This window comes from Diabrotica virgifera, chromosome 1 (assembly GCF_917563875.1).
Source record: "Diabrotica virgifera virgifera chromosome 1, PGI_DIABVI_V3a".
NCBI classification, from domain to species: Eukaryota; Metazoa; Arthropoda; class Insecta; order Coleoptera; family Chrysomelidae; genus Diabrotica; species Diabrotica virgifera.
Window position 1 is genome coordinate 162,928,519 of NC_065443.1, and position 14,845 is coordinate 162,943,363.

General features: G+C 31.3%; 1 protein-coding gene across 9 annotated transcripts in view; it reads right to left on the bottom strand.

The window, feature by feature from the left end:
* LOC114336930 (uncharacterized MFS-type transporter C09D4.1) overlaps positions 1 to 14,845 on the bottom strand; it is a 467,061-nt gene that overhangs the window by 392,967 nt on the left and 59,249 nt on the right. For all 9 annotated transcript variants that reach the window (XR_007695792.1, XR_007695791.1, XM_050641711.1 and 6 more), the window contains exon 2: positions 6,207 to 6,233. The gene's annotated coding sequence lies outside the window, so the exon portion shown is untranslated. The remainder of the gene's footprint in view (positions 1 to 6,206; positions 6,234 to 14,845) is intronic.

Genomic DNA, 14,845 nt, shown 5'->3' on the forward strand with positions numbered 1-14,845 from the left:
TAACATTATGTCTTCTATCTGTTAATATTTGTTTATAGGCAGAAAAAGATCTCTCAACGTCACAAGATGTAATTGGGGCATATTTAAACTTTGCTATTAGAGACGGATCCATATTAATATTTTCATCGAAGTTTCCAAAATTGATTATATTATTTATTGAACGCAATAAAGTGAAACCCTCATTTTTGTTTAAAACGTCATCAAGTTTATCTTTAATTTTTACTCCAATTTCCCCATTCAGATTTGTTATTTTCTGTTTAACCGAATCAACAATAGACATACTATTGTGAAGAAATAAATTTTGAGCCTCTAATTTTGTAATTGAACTTTCAATGATATCGAAATTCGATTTTATATACAACAATTGATTTTTAATAGACTTTTCTTTAAAAATATTTTGACAGTTATCAATAGCGGTACAAGTCGGATCAAAACTTGAAATAACGCTTTTGATGTCGTCGTAGTGTTCAGATAAAAATATAGCACTTTTAAGCCAAGTTCCCCATCTGGTTAATACTGGTTCTGGTGGTAAAGGAATATCGGGAAGCATCTCCCTATATACCTGTACACGTAGTGGTGCTTTCAGAAATACTTTTTTTACATTATTTATTAAGGTGTTTACATTGGGAAATTCAATTCTAACTTTCTCTGCAACTCTGTTTAGGCCGTGCGCCAAACATGTACAGTGAATTAAATTAGGGAAAAAGATTTTAAGATTGGATGCAGCTTTCATCATATATGAGGCGGCATCACTAAGCATTAATAATATTTTTTCAAATGGTACTTGATCAGGTAAAAAAAAATTTGTTAGGGATTCGTTAACAAATCTAGCTATTGTAGCATAGTTTGTTTTTTCCAAACATTTTACACTAATTAAGTATGAGTTTTTAAAATCGCCAGAGTCGTTAAGAACTCCAACAATTAGATTCGCAATTTGTCGACCCTTTGTATCCGTTGTTTCGTCGACGGAAATCCAAAGATATTCGGCTTTTAACTGATTTTTAATACTCGTCATCACATCTTTGTAACATGCACTGACATATTTTTTCCGAAGAGTTGAAGAACTTGGTATTTGAGCTGGTTTATCTTTAATCTTGCAATAAGTTTTTAAAAAGTTTTGACACGATTTATGTTCTAACTTGTGCAGAGGGATATTGCAGTTCAAAAAAAAATGGCATAAATCCTTTGCAAAGGTTTCTTGCCCAACTGACGTATTCTGAATCTGCAAACTGTTCTGTAGAATCTGCTGGCGAGGTTTATTATCATTTTTTGATAGCTTAGTTTGGTGAAGTGAAGTTTTTATGTGTTGAACTACTTGGAATTTCTTTTGACATGGAATCTGGAATATAATGATAATGATGTTTTAGATGTTTTCGTAAATAGATACCTACATTAAAATGATCAAACTTTTTAAACCTCCCCCAATTTTTTTTTATTTCTCAAAGTGAAATTGAAATCGTCAAACAATAAAGTACAGTCAGTGTACCGTAGTATACAGGGTGGGCCACTCTCAACACCTCGCTCTGTATAAGCCAAACCGTTGCGAACTTTAAAAAACAGTTTTTGAAGAAATGGGACGGTTTGTCATTTTAGAATAGACAGACACATAGATGTGCAAAGAAGTTTGATAAGTTTAAAAATCTATTGAAGTGGAGAACTTACCTTTTTATCACAAATGGTGCAAAACATACTTTCACTGTCGATAACTTTTAGATGATTGTTACTTCCAATCCAACTTCTGAGAAGACTTGATTTTTCCCTTGCTACTTTAGGCATTTTCACAATAATAATAAAATGATTTTTTTACACAGTATAGTCAATAACTTGCAATCACAAAAGTTGAATAATCGGCGATTGATTTAAGACTAACCATTCATAAAATAAAATAATCTATCCTACCCTTAAAATGCTTAAAATTTCGTTTTGGTTGGTTTTCCCAGAATAATTCATAGTTGGCCGACACCAGCAGAAAGTACAGGTAATATTTGTAATGTTATTCAAAATATAATCGGTATTTACTTAGGTAATTTGTAAATTCTGAGAAGTCTATAAATCTTAAATATCCGGATAATGATACCTGCAGCTATAAATAACGCCCATTATGTTTATGGGTACAACAACAAAGGAGCTTAACAGCAAAATATTTACTTTCACATTTTATTTTAATGGATGTTGATGTTACTAATATATACCTTATTTTTAAATGGGGTAGAGTAAATTCCCATCAAAATATGCATTTATATGCTCTTAAATCTCCAAATATGCAAGGCATATGCATTTATGAAAAACATGAGAAATATGCAGCATATATATGCATATGCATTTTGCATATAATCCAGTCTTTAGTTATAAGTCAAACAATCATAGTATTGAGTAAACTTATATATTTTATATAACTTCCTAAACATCTTACATACAATAAATCATACAAGTGACAACCATGTTGACTGGCTTGAAGTTAGCCATGTCATGTCTAGCACGCAGCCCCTTGCTACGCTGTTACACAGCTATATATATTAAACAGTATTGATTAATCTGAATAAATCTTTCTTAACTCTAAAAAAATCTAATACATACTGCAATAATCAAGAGAAGCCAGTCAAAAATACTTTGTGTAATATTATTGATCCATGTTACGTAACCAATGAAACATCACACGACGAAAGAATATCTAGAAATGTCAAACAAATGCTTTAATGGATTTCTGGAACGACAAAATAGATAGTCACAAGTAAGACAAAACACGACCAACAAAAGAATGATAAGGAATATGTTTCATTGGAAAAGATACTGGTAGCAACTTTATTTTAATCCAGTATATTTGCTTAGAAAATGATATTAATTGTTATTACTAATGAAGTAATTTAAAAAATGTTTAGATTAACTATAGAGTAGATCATCGGTTCTCAATATGTGGTACATGTACCACTGGTGGTATATATCATTATTTGCGGTGGTACACAAAACACAAAAAAAATTAAAATAGTAGTACCTAGTAAGTCTTGACAATATAGTCTAAAAATATAAGGTGGTACCAAAAATAATAAAATTAACTGTGGGTGGTACAGGACTCAAAAAGGTTGAGAACCGCTGGAGTAGATGATGATTAAGAGAAATTCGTATTATTATTAAAAGAGCTAAAATGCGTAGCCCCTAACAATATAATTTTGCAGAATATTGAAACTGTTACAAAATGGTTATTAATAAAGACAGAAATAGATAAAAGTCAAAAATAAATTCTAACACCAACCAGATACAAAAAGAAGCAATGGATGACGGGCGAAATTTTAGATTTAATGGAAGAAATACGTCAACATAAAAACAAAGATAATCAGTTGTACAAAAAAGTGGATAAACAAATAAAATACACAATTAAGCAGGTGAAAGAACAATGGTTAAAAAAACAAAGCGCAGAAATAGAAGAATACCAGAAAAGACATGATAGTTTTAACGCACATAAAAAAATTAAAGAATTAGAATTAACTCACATCAATAGAACAAGAAAACCAGGAATACTGAAAGATATAACTGGGAAACTTGTGTTGAATACTAACGACAAATTAAAGAGATAGACAGAATACATCAATGAACTGTTTAAAGACAACAAAATAGAGCAGATGGAAATAGAAGTAGAATAGGATATGGTTTTAAAGATATTAAAAAAGGGAATTTAAAATGGCATTAAAAAACAGCAAAAATGGTAAAGCTGTAGGTCCAGACCAAATCCCAGTAGAAGTCTTAAAATGCATAAATGATACAACTTTTGACATTCTAATAGTAGACTTATTTAATAGTGTACAAAACAGGACACATACCCAAACAGTGGTTACTCTTCACCGTTTGTGCTATCCCTAAAAATACAAACGCTAAAGATTGCAGTGAATACAGAACAATATCATTAATACGTCACATTAATTTTGAAAATAATACATGGTCGTATAAATAAAAGACTGAAAGAAGGGATACATTAATTGATGATAGTCAATTTGGGTTCAGAAACGGACTAGGAACCAGAGAGGCGTTATTTGCTTTTAATGTGTTAGCTCAAAGATGCATGGCTATGAATGTAGATGTGCATGTTTGTTACGTTCATTTTCAAAAAGCATTTGACAAAGTAAGACCTGAAAAATTAGTCCAAATTCTAAAGACAAAAACATAGACAAAAGAGACTTACGAATAATAACAAACCTTTACTAGAATCAAAGAGCACAAATTGTAATAGATAACGAACCCAGTACAGAAATTGAAATCAGGAGAGGAGGTAGGCAAGGATGTATTATGTCTCCCTTATTATTCAATGTATACAGTGAAGCCATTTTTGAAGAAGCACTACTATCACTATCTCAAAGTGAAGGAATAATAATTAATGGAAGATCTATTAACAACATAAGATATGCAGATGACATCGTGATTATGGCAAGCTCTGCTGAACAACTCCAATTACTTCTAATCAAAACAAACAGTTTCTGTGAAAAATATGGACTAAAAATGAATACAAAAAAGACCAAATACATGAGAATAACAAAGAAAACAAATATACAAACAAACATACTACATTTGGGAAATGTACCAATAGAAAGGGTTGATAAATACAAATACCTAAGAACCTGGATTTCAGGCAATAATAATCAAACAACAGAATAAGGGTTAGGATAGAAATAGCAAGAAATGCTTTATAAAAATGAAAACAATAATTATCTGCAACAAAGACCTTAGATTAGAACTGAGAGTAAGAGCTTTGAGATGGTACGTGTTTTCAATACTGCAATATGGACTTAAAAACGGGACATTGAAGCAAGAACACATAAATAAGCAACAGTCCTTTGAATTGTGGTGTTACAGGAGAATGCTCAGAATAGCATAATGGACACATAAAAAAAACTAACATGGAAGTATCTCGAGAAATGGACAAAGAATACAAATGTTGTTCTGAAGCTATTTTCTTATGGCATTTTTGCAATTAACTAGTTCTGATGGGAAATAAGCCACAATTTTACTAAAAAAATGATTTTATTAACGTTTCGACGCCCAAATCGGGTGTCGTTGTCAAAATATATTTATTTTAACAACGACACCCGATTTGGGCGTCGAAACGTTAATAAAATCAATTTTTTAGTAAAATTGTGGCTTATTTCCCATCAAAACTAGTTAAGTGCAAAGAACACGAAATTATAAACACAATAAAAATAAAAAAGTTACAAAATCTGGGACACGTAATGAGGGGACAGCGATATGAACTGCTAAGACTGATCCTACAGGGAAAGATAAGAGGAGGAAGGAGTATAGGAAGAAGGAGAGTGTCATGGTTGAAGAATTTAAGGGACTAGTTTAAATGCAGTTCTATAGAACTCTTCAGAGCAGCGGTAGATAGAGTAAAAATAGTGATGATGATATCCAACCTCCAATTGGGAGACGGTACTTAAAGAAAAAGAACAATATTAACCTTCGTAAGGCGGTGCGGGGTGCAGTTGCACCCCAGACCTCGTTTTTCTCACCTATCTTTTTTAATATATTTTTTTATTTTTGTCCATTTTTTATTCGCATTAAATTCAATTCTAAACACATTACACCCATTGCAGCATCTAAAACGCTTTACGTTTACGTGATTTTTTGGAAAAATGACAATGATGAAAATTTCATATCCTGAATTGGACGTTTCTGGTGTTCCACTTGGAGCTAACAGGGCTACGGGACAAGGTCGGTGTTAATCATAGATTTAAGAAGCCCGTGTTACTTACGTCAGAGAAAAAAGACCGAAAGTCCCGACATAACTGTATGATGTGTAAAAACTTTGTGTTGCTCACGCTGTGAAAAATTTTATGTGTTTATCTTTCAACGATAATAATTTTTTTTAAGAAGAAATGGGTACTTTGTTTGTAAAATTATGTTTCATACCATAATAAACAAGTCCTAATTATCATTCAAATCAATTTCCCCGACGTTCACATATAAAAAAAATGGATATACAGATGCACCCCGCACCGTTGTTTACGTAAGAATCTAAGCACCGCTTTACGAGGGTTAAGAACGGTTTATTTTTGAACGGTGGTTTTATATTATAAAAAAATATATATAATAAATAGAGACATACAATTTGAAATGGTAAAAATATGTTAAAATTGACTTTTGGGTTTGGGTTCATATTAACCATTTAAAAAGAAACCAGCAATTTTGAAATTAATGTTAAAAAATGGTACAACACTTACCAGCAGAAATAAATCACCGTGGCCGACCTAGAAAGAACAATACCTTATGTAGATACAATATCTAGATATTATCTACAAATAAACAGAGATAATTTTACAATTACAAAATCATAATACACTTTCAATGGATAATCTTTAAGAGATTCGGAATTACCATCTAATTAAGATTAGATGAGTTAACGCAATTAGACCGATGATAGATGTGATAAACCAATACATTTTAACGGAAAACGATAGCAAATTGTATTTAGAAAATGCTCCCATACTCCAGCAAATAAAAAATTTAATGACTCATCATAAGCGTGATCACTTTCTTTATCTTCTCGTTTTGATATCGCTGAGTTTTCCCGGAAGCGTGTCAGTAGCTGAGAGAAAATGCGTATAGCCAGTATAATGTTTAGTTTTCTCACGAGCTATAAGTACATTGTGTGTTGTATACAGTTTCATTTATGGTTAACGATATATTGCTTTTGTTAATATTACTATTAATTATCCCGGTTTTTATAGCTTTCTCCTTGCGAACATTGCGGTTCCTAGTTTCGAGCTTCGTCGGTCATTCCATTCGCCATTTTTTGGCCATATTCGAGTAATAGGTATGGCCATTTTTTTTTAAGAAGAATAGATACAAAAGTGGAATACGCAATATGAATATGGGCCATGGGTGAAGCGCAAAGCAGTATACGCGTTATAACAGAACAAAAAATAAACTGGAAGCAAAAACCTTGGAACAAATTAAAACATGGTGGATATATATTATATTTTTATTAAATTATTAGATTTGTGTAGGACTGTTATAAAAATATTATGGTATATTAAAAAACCATAATGTGTAGAACGTAATATGTCAAATGTTTATCATAAATCTACAATACTTAAACTATTATTATGTGGTGTGATCAGTAGCAGCAATAAATACTTCTACTTAGATTAAAAACAAAATTTTTTTTTTGCAAAATGCAATTAAGTTTATTCATATTAAATTATTATATTTATTCGAATCGAGATTTTGTATCAGACAAATATTTAATGTATAATTATTTTTGTTTACCTTTAACGTAAAGTGTTTACATTCTAAATGTAATAAAGTAACCAATAAATGCCAAGACATCCCATTTATTTTTTATTTAATTGGAACATCAAAATAAAAGTAGATGTTTTTAAATGAAGATGTGTCTACTTATTCCTTAACTGCTTAATGGTAAAAAACTTTTCTGATTTCTTATATCCAAATGAACCATTCTTTCCAAAATTTTTACCATGAACACACCTCAAATATAGTGACAACACCATACTAAATTCTCAAAATATGTATTAACGAATGTCATAGTTGTCATTATATGTAAGAATAGGTTGAGAGTTATGTATGACAAATAAAAACAAGACATCGTTGTAGATATCTTAATACAGAGTAAAGGTCGCGTCCGTAGTGCACGCGGGTTTCCGAGTCAGACAGCCAGCGCTGATAGCCCAGTAAATGAACGGGAAATACGGCGATACCGTGTAATTTTCAGGGGCAACTCCGAATTGCATAAAAATTTGGATTTAGGTTCTACTTTCCCTCCACTTCAAAGTTATTTGTGTCGTTATTTGCTTTTACTTGGGGGGTGATAGTCACCCCTTCTCGGGGGTGATAAAACATACGTTCAAGATAAGCCCGGAAATGGATAAATTGACTCATTATAAGCAACTTTCGTTCTATAGAGTTTTCTATGTAAGTTAACACTTTTCGAGATATTTGTGATTGAAAATGTTTATTTTTCAACAAAAAACTACGTTTTCACACGGTTTTCCGCAAATAACTAAAAGTAAATATTTTATCAAAAAACATATTCTTAGCAAAAGTGTAGGTTATAAAAAAACTGAAATCATGGTGTATCAGTTATGTCTATAAACCGAGTAAAAGTAAAGTTGTAGCTCATGAAAAATACGTTGTTAGTCGACTAGTTCCAAATCGCATATTTCAACGTGAAATCTCCAAAAAATTAAGCACTTTTCGGGAGGAATCTATTTAAACTTTTCTAAAGTGTTTACAAAAATTTTCATTTGAATTGTTTATAGAAGTTTCTAGCATTAAAAATAAGCGCGTTACGCTCAAAATAAAGTTGCCCCCTTTTTTGGTAAAAAAAATCATGAAAATCTCCCAGTGTTTAGCTCACCAAATGAAATTGGTGAGCCCATATTCTAACCAATTTTTGTCTTACGGAAATCCAAAATGAAACGATCATATTTATAACAGCAAAACCTACACTTTTTAACTCTTTGAGATTTTTCGTATCACTAATAGGTACTTTTTAAGTTATTTCGAAAAAAGGATTAAGGGGGGGACACAAGAAGGTGAAATTGGAAATATAATAAAAGCAACCAGAAAAACATATCATTCCCTGTATAAAAACTTAACTTTTTTTTCTTTTATGGCCTTTGGAAACTGCGCCCATTTAGCATACTCAGCATACACCAAGACCATTACAAATCTATCTCCGAATCCATTACAAAAACAACCAGGGTAGGTAAGGGAAAAAAACTTTTCGCACCCAGATCGTTCAGGGTGACTAACCACATACTAAGTAGGGATACGGGGTTATTATTAATTTACACGACTAATTTTATAATCTAAAGTTTCAATTTACATGACTTAACATAATTTTTGTTCAAAGCTAGTAAGTTCATCAGATTATATGGGGGAAAACGTTTTCTTGTAATAGTTGCATATTCAAAAAAATTTTTTTTTAGTCACATATTTGTCACATGCAAAAAATATATGATCCAAGTCACTTATTGTATTGCAATTTTCGCACAAATCCGACTGTATAATATTGATTTTGGCAAAAACTTTGCCTTTCAATTGCCAGATGACGCCAGTCACCTAATCCATTCACGTCAGTTGCGGTGTGGGGGATAAACTCTCGATGTTGGTCACTTATAGTATGGAGCAGCACGCCTACGTCTCTCCGATGAGACTCCAATAAGAGTCGAAAATCGTCGATTCAGAGTGCTGGATTGCGCTCCGTATTCTAGGTGAAAAATAAGATTGTTTTGCCTTTGCATTGCAACTGAATAAAAATGGTATACATTTTTATTTTTATATTGATTTTATATAGATGTGCGGGATAACAGGCATGGCCAAATTTTAGTCGGGAGATAGTAAAAATATCGTGTCTTGAAAAATCTAAATTTTTATGCCAATAATCTGTCGGGATTTTCGGATGTAAAAGAGTATATCTTGTCGGACAATTTACACAGTATTAGTCCAAAGTCCAATATCATTCCATGTTTCCTCGCCACTGAAAATGCTGTCTTTTGCCAACTGATCTACTTTTTCATTATTTTCGAGTCCAATATGAGCTTTAATCCACGTGAAGACTATATTACACTGCATAGTTGTTAGATTAGATAATAGTATCTTTAATTCTTTGATGTAGGGATTTACGTTAACAGAATTTTCGTCTAGTTGACTAGAGGAAACTTTTTAAAACTGATAATGAGTCGGATAATATGTTTATTTGTTTTAGATTTTTATTTTCGGCGTATTGGCATGCTTTTATGATAGCTATGGTTTCTGCTGAAAATATTGATGTATTGGAATTCAGTTAAAATTTTTCTTTGACATCTAGTGATGGTATATAAAAAGCACAGCCCACACCATCACTTCGTTTTGAAGCATCGGTATATATTTGTAGGTGATTAGGGTATTTTGCAGTATAATCATTAAGGGTAGTTTTGCTAAGTGTGTAAAGTTCAGAATATGAGGGAATTAGAATTATTGATGTTTCTAAAGCCTGAAAAAAATCCGATTGAGGTGGCTTTTTAATAATATTGCTCATATTGTAAGTATTACGAAATGCTGAACGTAAGGAGAGAGAGGTTTTTTTAGGCCAATATTTTATTGTTAAATCGTGGTAGTTTAGTGCAGAAATTTTCTTACTTAATATTGGATCTTTTATATAGGATTTTAGAATAAACTTTTCAGATAAAAATTGTCTTCCGAGTTCTAAGGGAGGTTCTAGCGCTTCCACACGCAAAGGTTCACAGGGAGTAGAGCACACTGCTCCCAAACATAATAGGTCTGGATCCCGCGTATGAAAAAAAAGTTTATTAATAGCAAGCTGAAAATTTGTTAATAGCTTAAGGGTGTCTAGTCGGATAAACTTTGATATATGGGAACACTGGAACAGGGGCAGTTTTAATTGTGGAACAGGTTAAAAATTTGGAACGGTCAGGCCACCAAAAACGGCACATTTATTTTGTCCGACAGAATAGACTTAAGCTCTCGGAACAGAGATTAAACTCTCATGCAAAAATCAGCTAATTATCACCTGTCATAATTCCTGTCATTTGACATATTCTACATGTTCCACTCATTAAACGCCCATTTGGTGATAAATAGCAGTCTGATTTTTGCATGAGAGTTTAATCTCTGTTCGGAGAGTTTAAGTCTGTTCTGTCGGACAAAATACATGTGTCGTTTTCGTGGTCTGACCGTTCCAAATTTTTAACCTGTTCCACAGTTAAAACTTCCCCTGTTCCAGTGTTCCCATATATCAAAGTTTGTCCGACAGGACACCCTTAAGCTATTAACAAATTTTCAGCTTGCTATTAATCAACTTTTTTTTCATACGCGGGATCCAGACCTATAATCTTAAAGCAGTATTTTTTATTGCTTCTAACCGTTTTAAAATGTATTTACTGGCCTAACCATAAAAAATACACCCACAATCTATTATCGATCGAATGAAAGCTTTACAAAACATTAAACAGGTTTGTGTGTCACATCCCCACCAAGTTTTCCGAATAAGTTTAAGAAAATTTAATCCTTTATAACATGTCTCTATTTTTTTTTTTTTTTTTTTTGATGAATGGTCTCCAAGTAAGTTTTTTGTCCAGTGTTATGCCAAGATAGGTTACTATATTTGTTATAGGAAATTGCATTTCATTGATCACAATATTACCTAATGGTGCTGTATTATGCCTTGTAAAAAAACACTATATTTGATTTTTCTGGAGATAATGAAAAACCAATTGAATCAAATTTAGAAATAAGAGAATTTATATTTGATTTTAGATTTCTTATACAGCTCTCAAACGTTTTGTCAGTGTTGTATATGAAAAAATCGTCAGCATATTGTATGATACTAAATATGCTATTTTTTTCGTGAACTTCCCTGGTATATATATTGAAAAGAAGAGGTGAAATAACTGAACCCTGTGGTAAACCTACTGAAACTAGGCGAGGACCTATTATAGAGTTATTGACAGATCTCATATATACTTCTCTATGTGTTAACATTTGACATATTATATTGCAAATTCTAGATGGAATATCTATTTTAAGTAATTTTTTTTCTTAATATCATTGGATCTATACAATCGTAAGCTCCTTTAATATCAAGAAATCCAGCACCTAAGTACTGATTTTTTGAATGGCACAGCTGAATATCTAGAGTTAAATGCGTTACTGCATCTAAGCAGCTTCCCAAAGTGCCAAAACCTTTTTTGTACCTATTAATTTAAAGTAATTTGAATAAAGGTGAAATTCAAGCCTGTGTTTAATAATTCGCTCAAATGTTTTAAAAATGCACGAAAGAAGAGAAATAGGGCGGTATGACTCTGCATAATTGGGATTTTTTTGTGGTTTCAGAATGGGAATTACTAATACTTGTTTCAATTTCTCTATGTAGTTATTTTGTAACCATACTCCATTGAATATTTCAAGTAGAAATAATTTCACTCTGTGAGGTACTTTACTCACAACTCAGAACATTTTAACTTTACACCAAAAACACTCTAATAAAAATTCACCGAAATTAAATTCTGTATAAACAAATGTTTTTCCCGATCTGCTTCGACGAAACTTTTCCTCGGAAAATGCGGGTTTTCCCAACAAAATCTTTAAATTTCAAATAAAGTTTTAGATAAGTAATTATCTACCAATAATTAAATAACTCGGTGACATAAAAGCTTTCTTGGTTTAGATTATAGTTCCAGAAGCCGGTGAAAATTAAACGAATATTTTAGCAACAATTCAATTGTTTATTAATAATTTACCAATAATAGCAATAATAACCAAAATAATTATGATACACTGAAAAAAGATGAGATGCCTATTTAATATTTTGTCGACAAAGTATAAATTTTTAATTTTTTTGAATAATCTTTAAATGTTTAAAAAATAGTTATAAACAAATTAACGTTTCTCAGAAAGTTTTTATTATATTATAATTTAAAAAAATTGGTAAAATGCGTATTTCAAAGAACTTTAAAATGAATGCTTTAAAACTTTTTTGCAACCATTTGCAAAAAAGTTATGAAACAGCAAAATAAACATACGATTAATACGTTTTTTATAATTTTTTTTAATTCTTTCAAAGCGTAAAAGTGAGTTTAAAGTACAAGCTAATTACTTACAAAAAATAACGATTATTAGTTTAATGGTTAGGGGAGAATGGGGGAATGGGAACCACTTAACTATATTCTTTAATAAAAAATAAATTTTAGGGTATATAAAAAATCGGTCCAGGCTAAGAGCTACTTTAAAATGTTAATTATCCTTCGCTATTATTATTGCGTAAATTTATTTAGTTATGTTAAAGTTATTATGAAATTACTAAATATAGTGAATGGCTCCAATTGCCCCAATAGGTCGGGTAATAAGAACCACAATTTATTTTAAGGTTTATCTGTATTAAATTTTTAATTTTCATCACAAAAATAGTAATACATTGTTTTTAACTCATTTTGTTTAAACAAAAGTCACAGAGATAATCTTTAGCTGTGTCAACCCCCGAACAATCTGCATGTACCCATCGACCACAAGCTGTACAGCGATACCACAGTTCTGCCACTTTTCCCAGAATCATAGCAGATAAAACATAAATCTGTTTCATCTTCATTATCCGAGTTATCATCACAAAGGTCTTTCACTGACATTTTCTTCATCCGATGAGTCCCATCCGATGAGTCTTTATAATGGTTCCCATTACCCGTTTTGTTTAGAAAATTTTAACCTATGAAAAAAATTACCAAAACCAGGTGATTAAAAAAACAAATCACATGCAATTATTCTTTAGGTAGTTAAGTTTAGTTTGCATAAAATAGTTTTTAAGAAAAACATGTTGGGACTAACTTACCGTGAATTTTGTAAACCACGTGTATTATAACGATTACTGCAAAAAGTCTACTATGCTCACACAACAATCAAACAACACTGAATAAACATCTGCAACGATGTCGCTGCATCTCTGCATTGTCGGTAACGTGTCACCAGTGTCAGCAAGTATTTAAAAGCGCGTAATTTAAATAAAACTGGGTGGCTCTCATTACCCGATGGCTCCCATTCCCCCATTCTCCCCTATATTTTAATTAAAGATTATAAATATTTTTTTGTGTAATTTACACGCGCGAAAGTAGACTAATACAGTACCGTAGCTAAATGTTCACTCGAAGCGACGACCGTCGCGCGACGTAGAGTAGTATTTTTATGCTGCGTGTCAATCACATCGACTGAACATTTTAGCTCCGGCCCTGTATTAAGCCTACTTTCGCCCTAAAAATTACAAAAAAAAACATGTTTAATCTTTGATTAAAATATAACCATTTAACTAATGTTTGATATTTTTTGAGAGTAATTAATTTGTACCATAAACTCACTTTTAAGCTTTTAAACAATTAAAACAAATTATAAACAACGGAGTAATCGTATGTTTACTTTGCTGTTTCATAATTTTTTTGCAAATGCTTGGAAAAAATTTTTAAAGCATTCATTTTCAAGACCTTTAAATACCATTATAAGTATTTTTTGAAATTATAATATAATAAACAATTTCTGAGAAATTGTCGACAAAATATTAAATAGGCATCACATCTTTATAATCTTTCTAAGTTTGATCAATGTCTCATGATTATTTTGGTTGTTATTGCGACTGTAAATTGTTAATTAACAATTTAATTGTTGCTAAAATATTCGTTTACTTTTCACCGACTTCTGCAGTTATAATCTATACCAAGAAAGCTTTTATTTCACCAAATTATTTAATTATTGATAAATACTTACTTGCCCAAAAAATTTATTTGAAAATTCGAGATTTTGTTGGGAAAACCCACATTTTCCGAGGAAAATTCTCGTCGGAGCAAATCGGGAAAAACATGTCTCTATGCAGAATTTATTTTCGGTGAATTTTTATTTGGGTGTTTTTGATGTAAAGTTAAATCTTCGGAGTTGTAGACCAGTAATTGAAAAAAAAACACGATTTGGGGGCGCCATTTTGTTAATAAAAAAAGTAGCACACTATCTGCGCACTTTGCATACCTATATTATTAATATATAGGATCATAATATTCGATTCCAGCAATAAAATTGCTGGTAAATAACCTTTCTTTGTACTTTGAACTATTTTTTTTTCAAAATTTAAAGATTATGCAAAAAAACGAAAACTTTGTATTTTGTCGATAAAATATTAAATAAGCATCTCATCTTTATAACCTTTATAAGTTTGATCAATGTATCATGATTATTTTGGTTATTATTGCGATCGTAAATTGTTAATTAACAATTGAATTGTTGCTAAAATATTCGTTTAATTTTCACCGGCTTCTGGAATTACAATCTATACCAAGAAAGCTTTGAAGTCACTAAGTTATTTAAT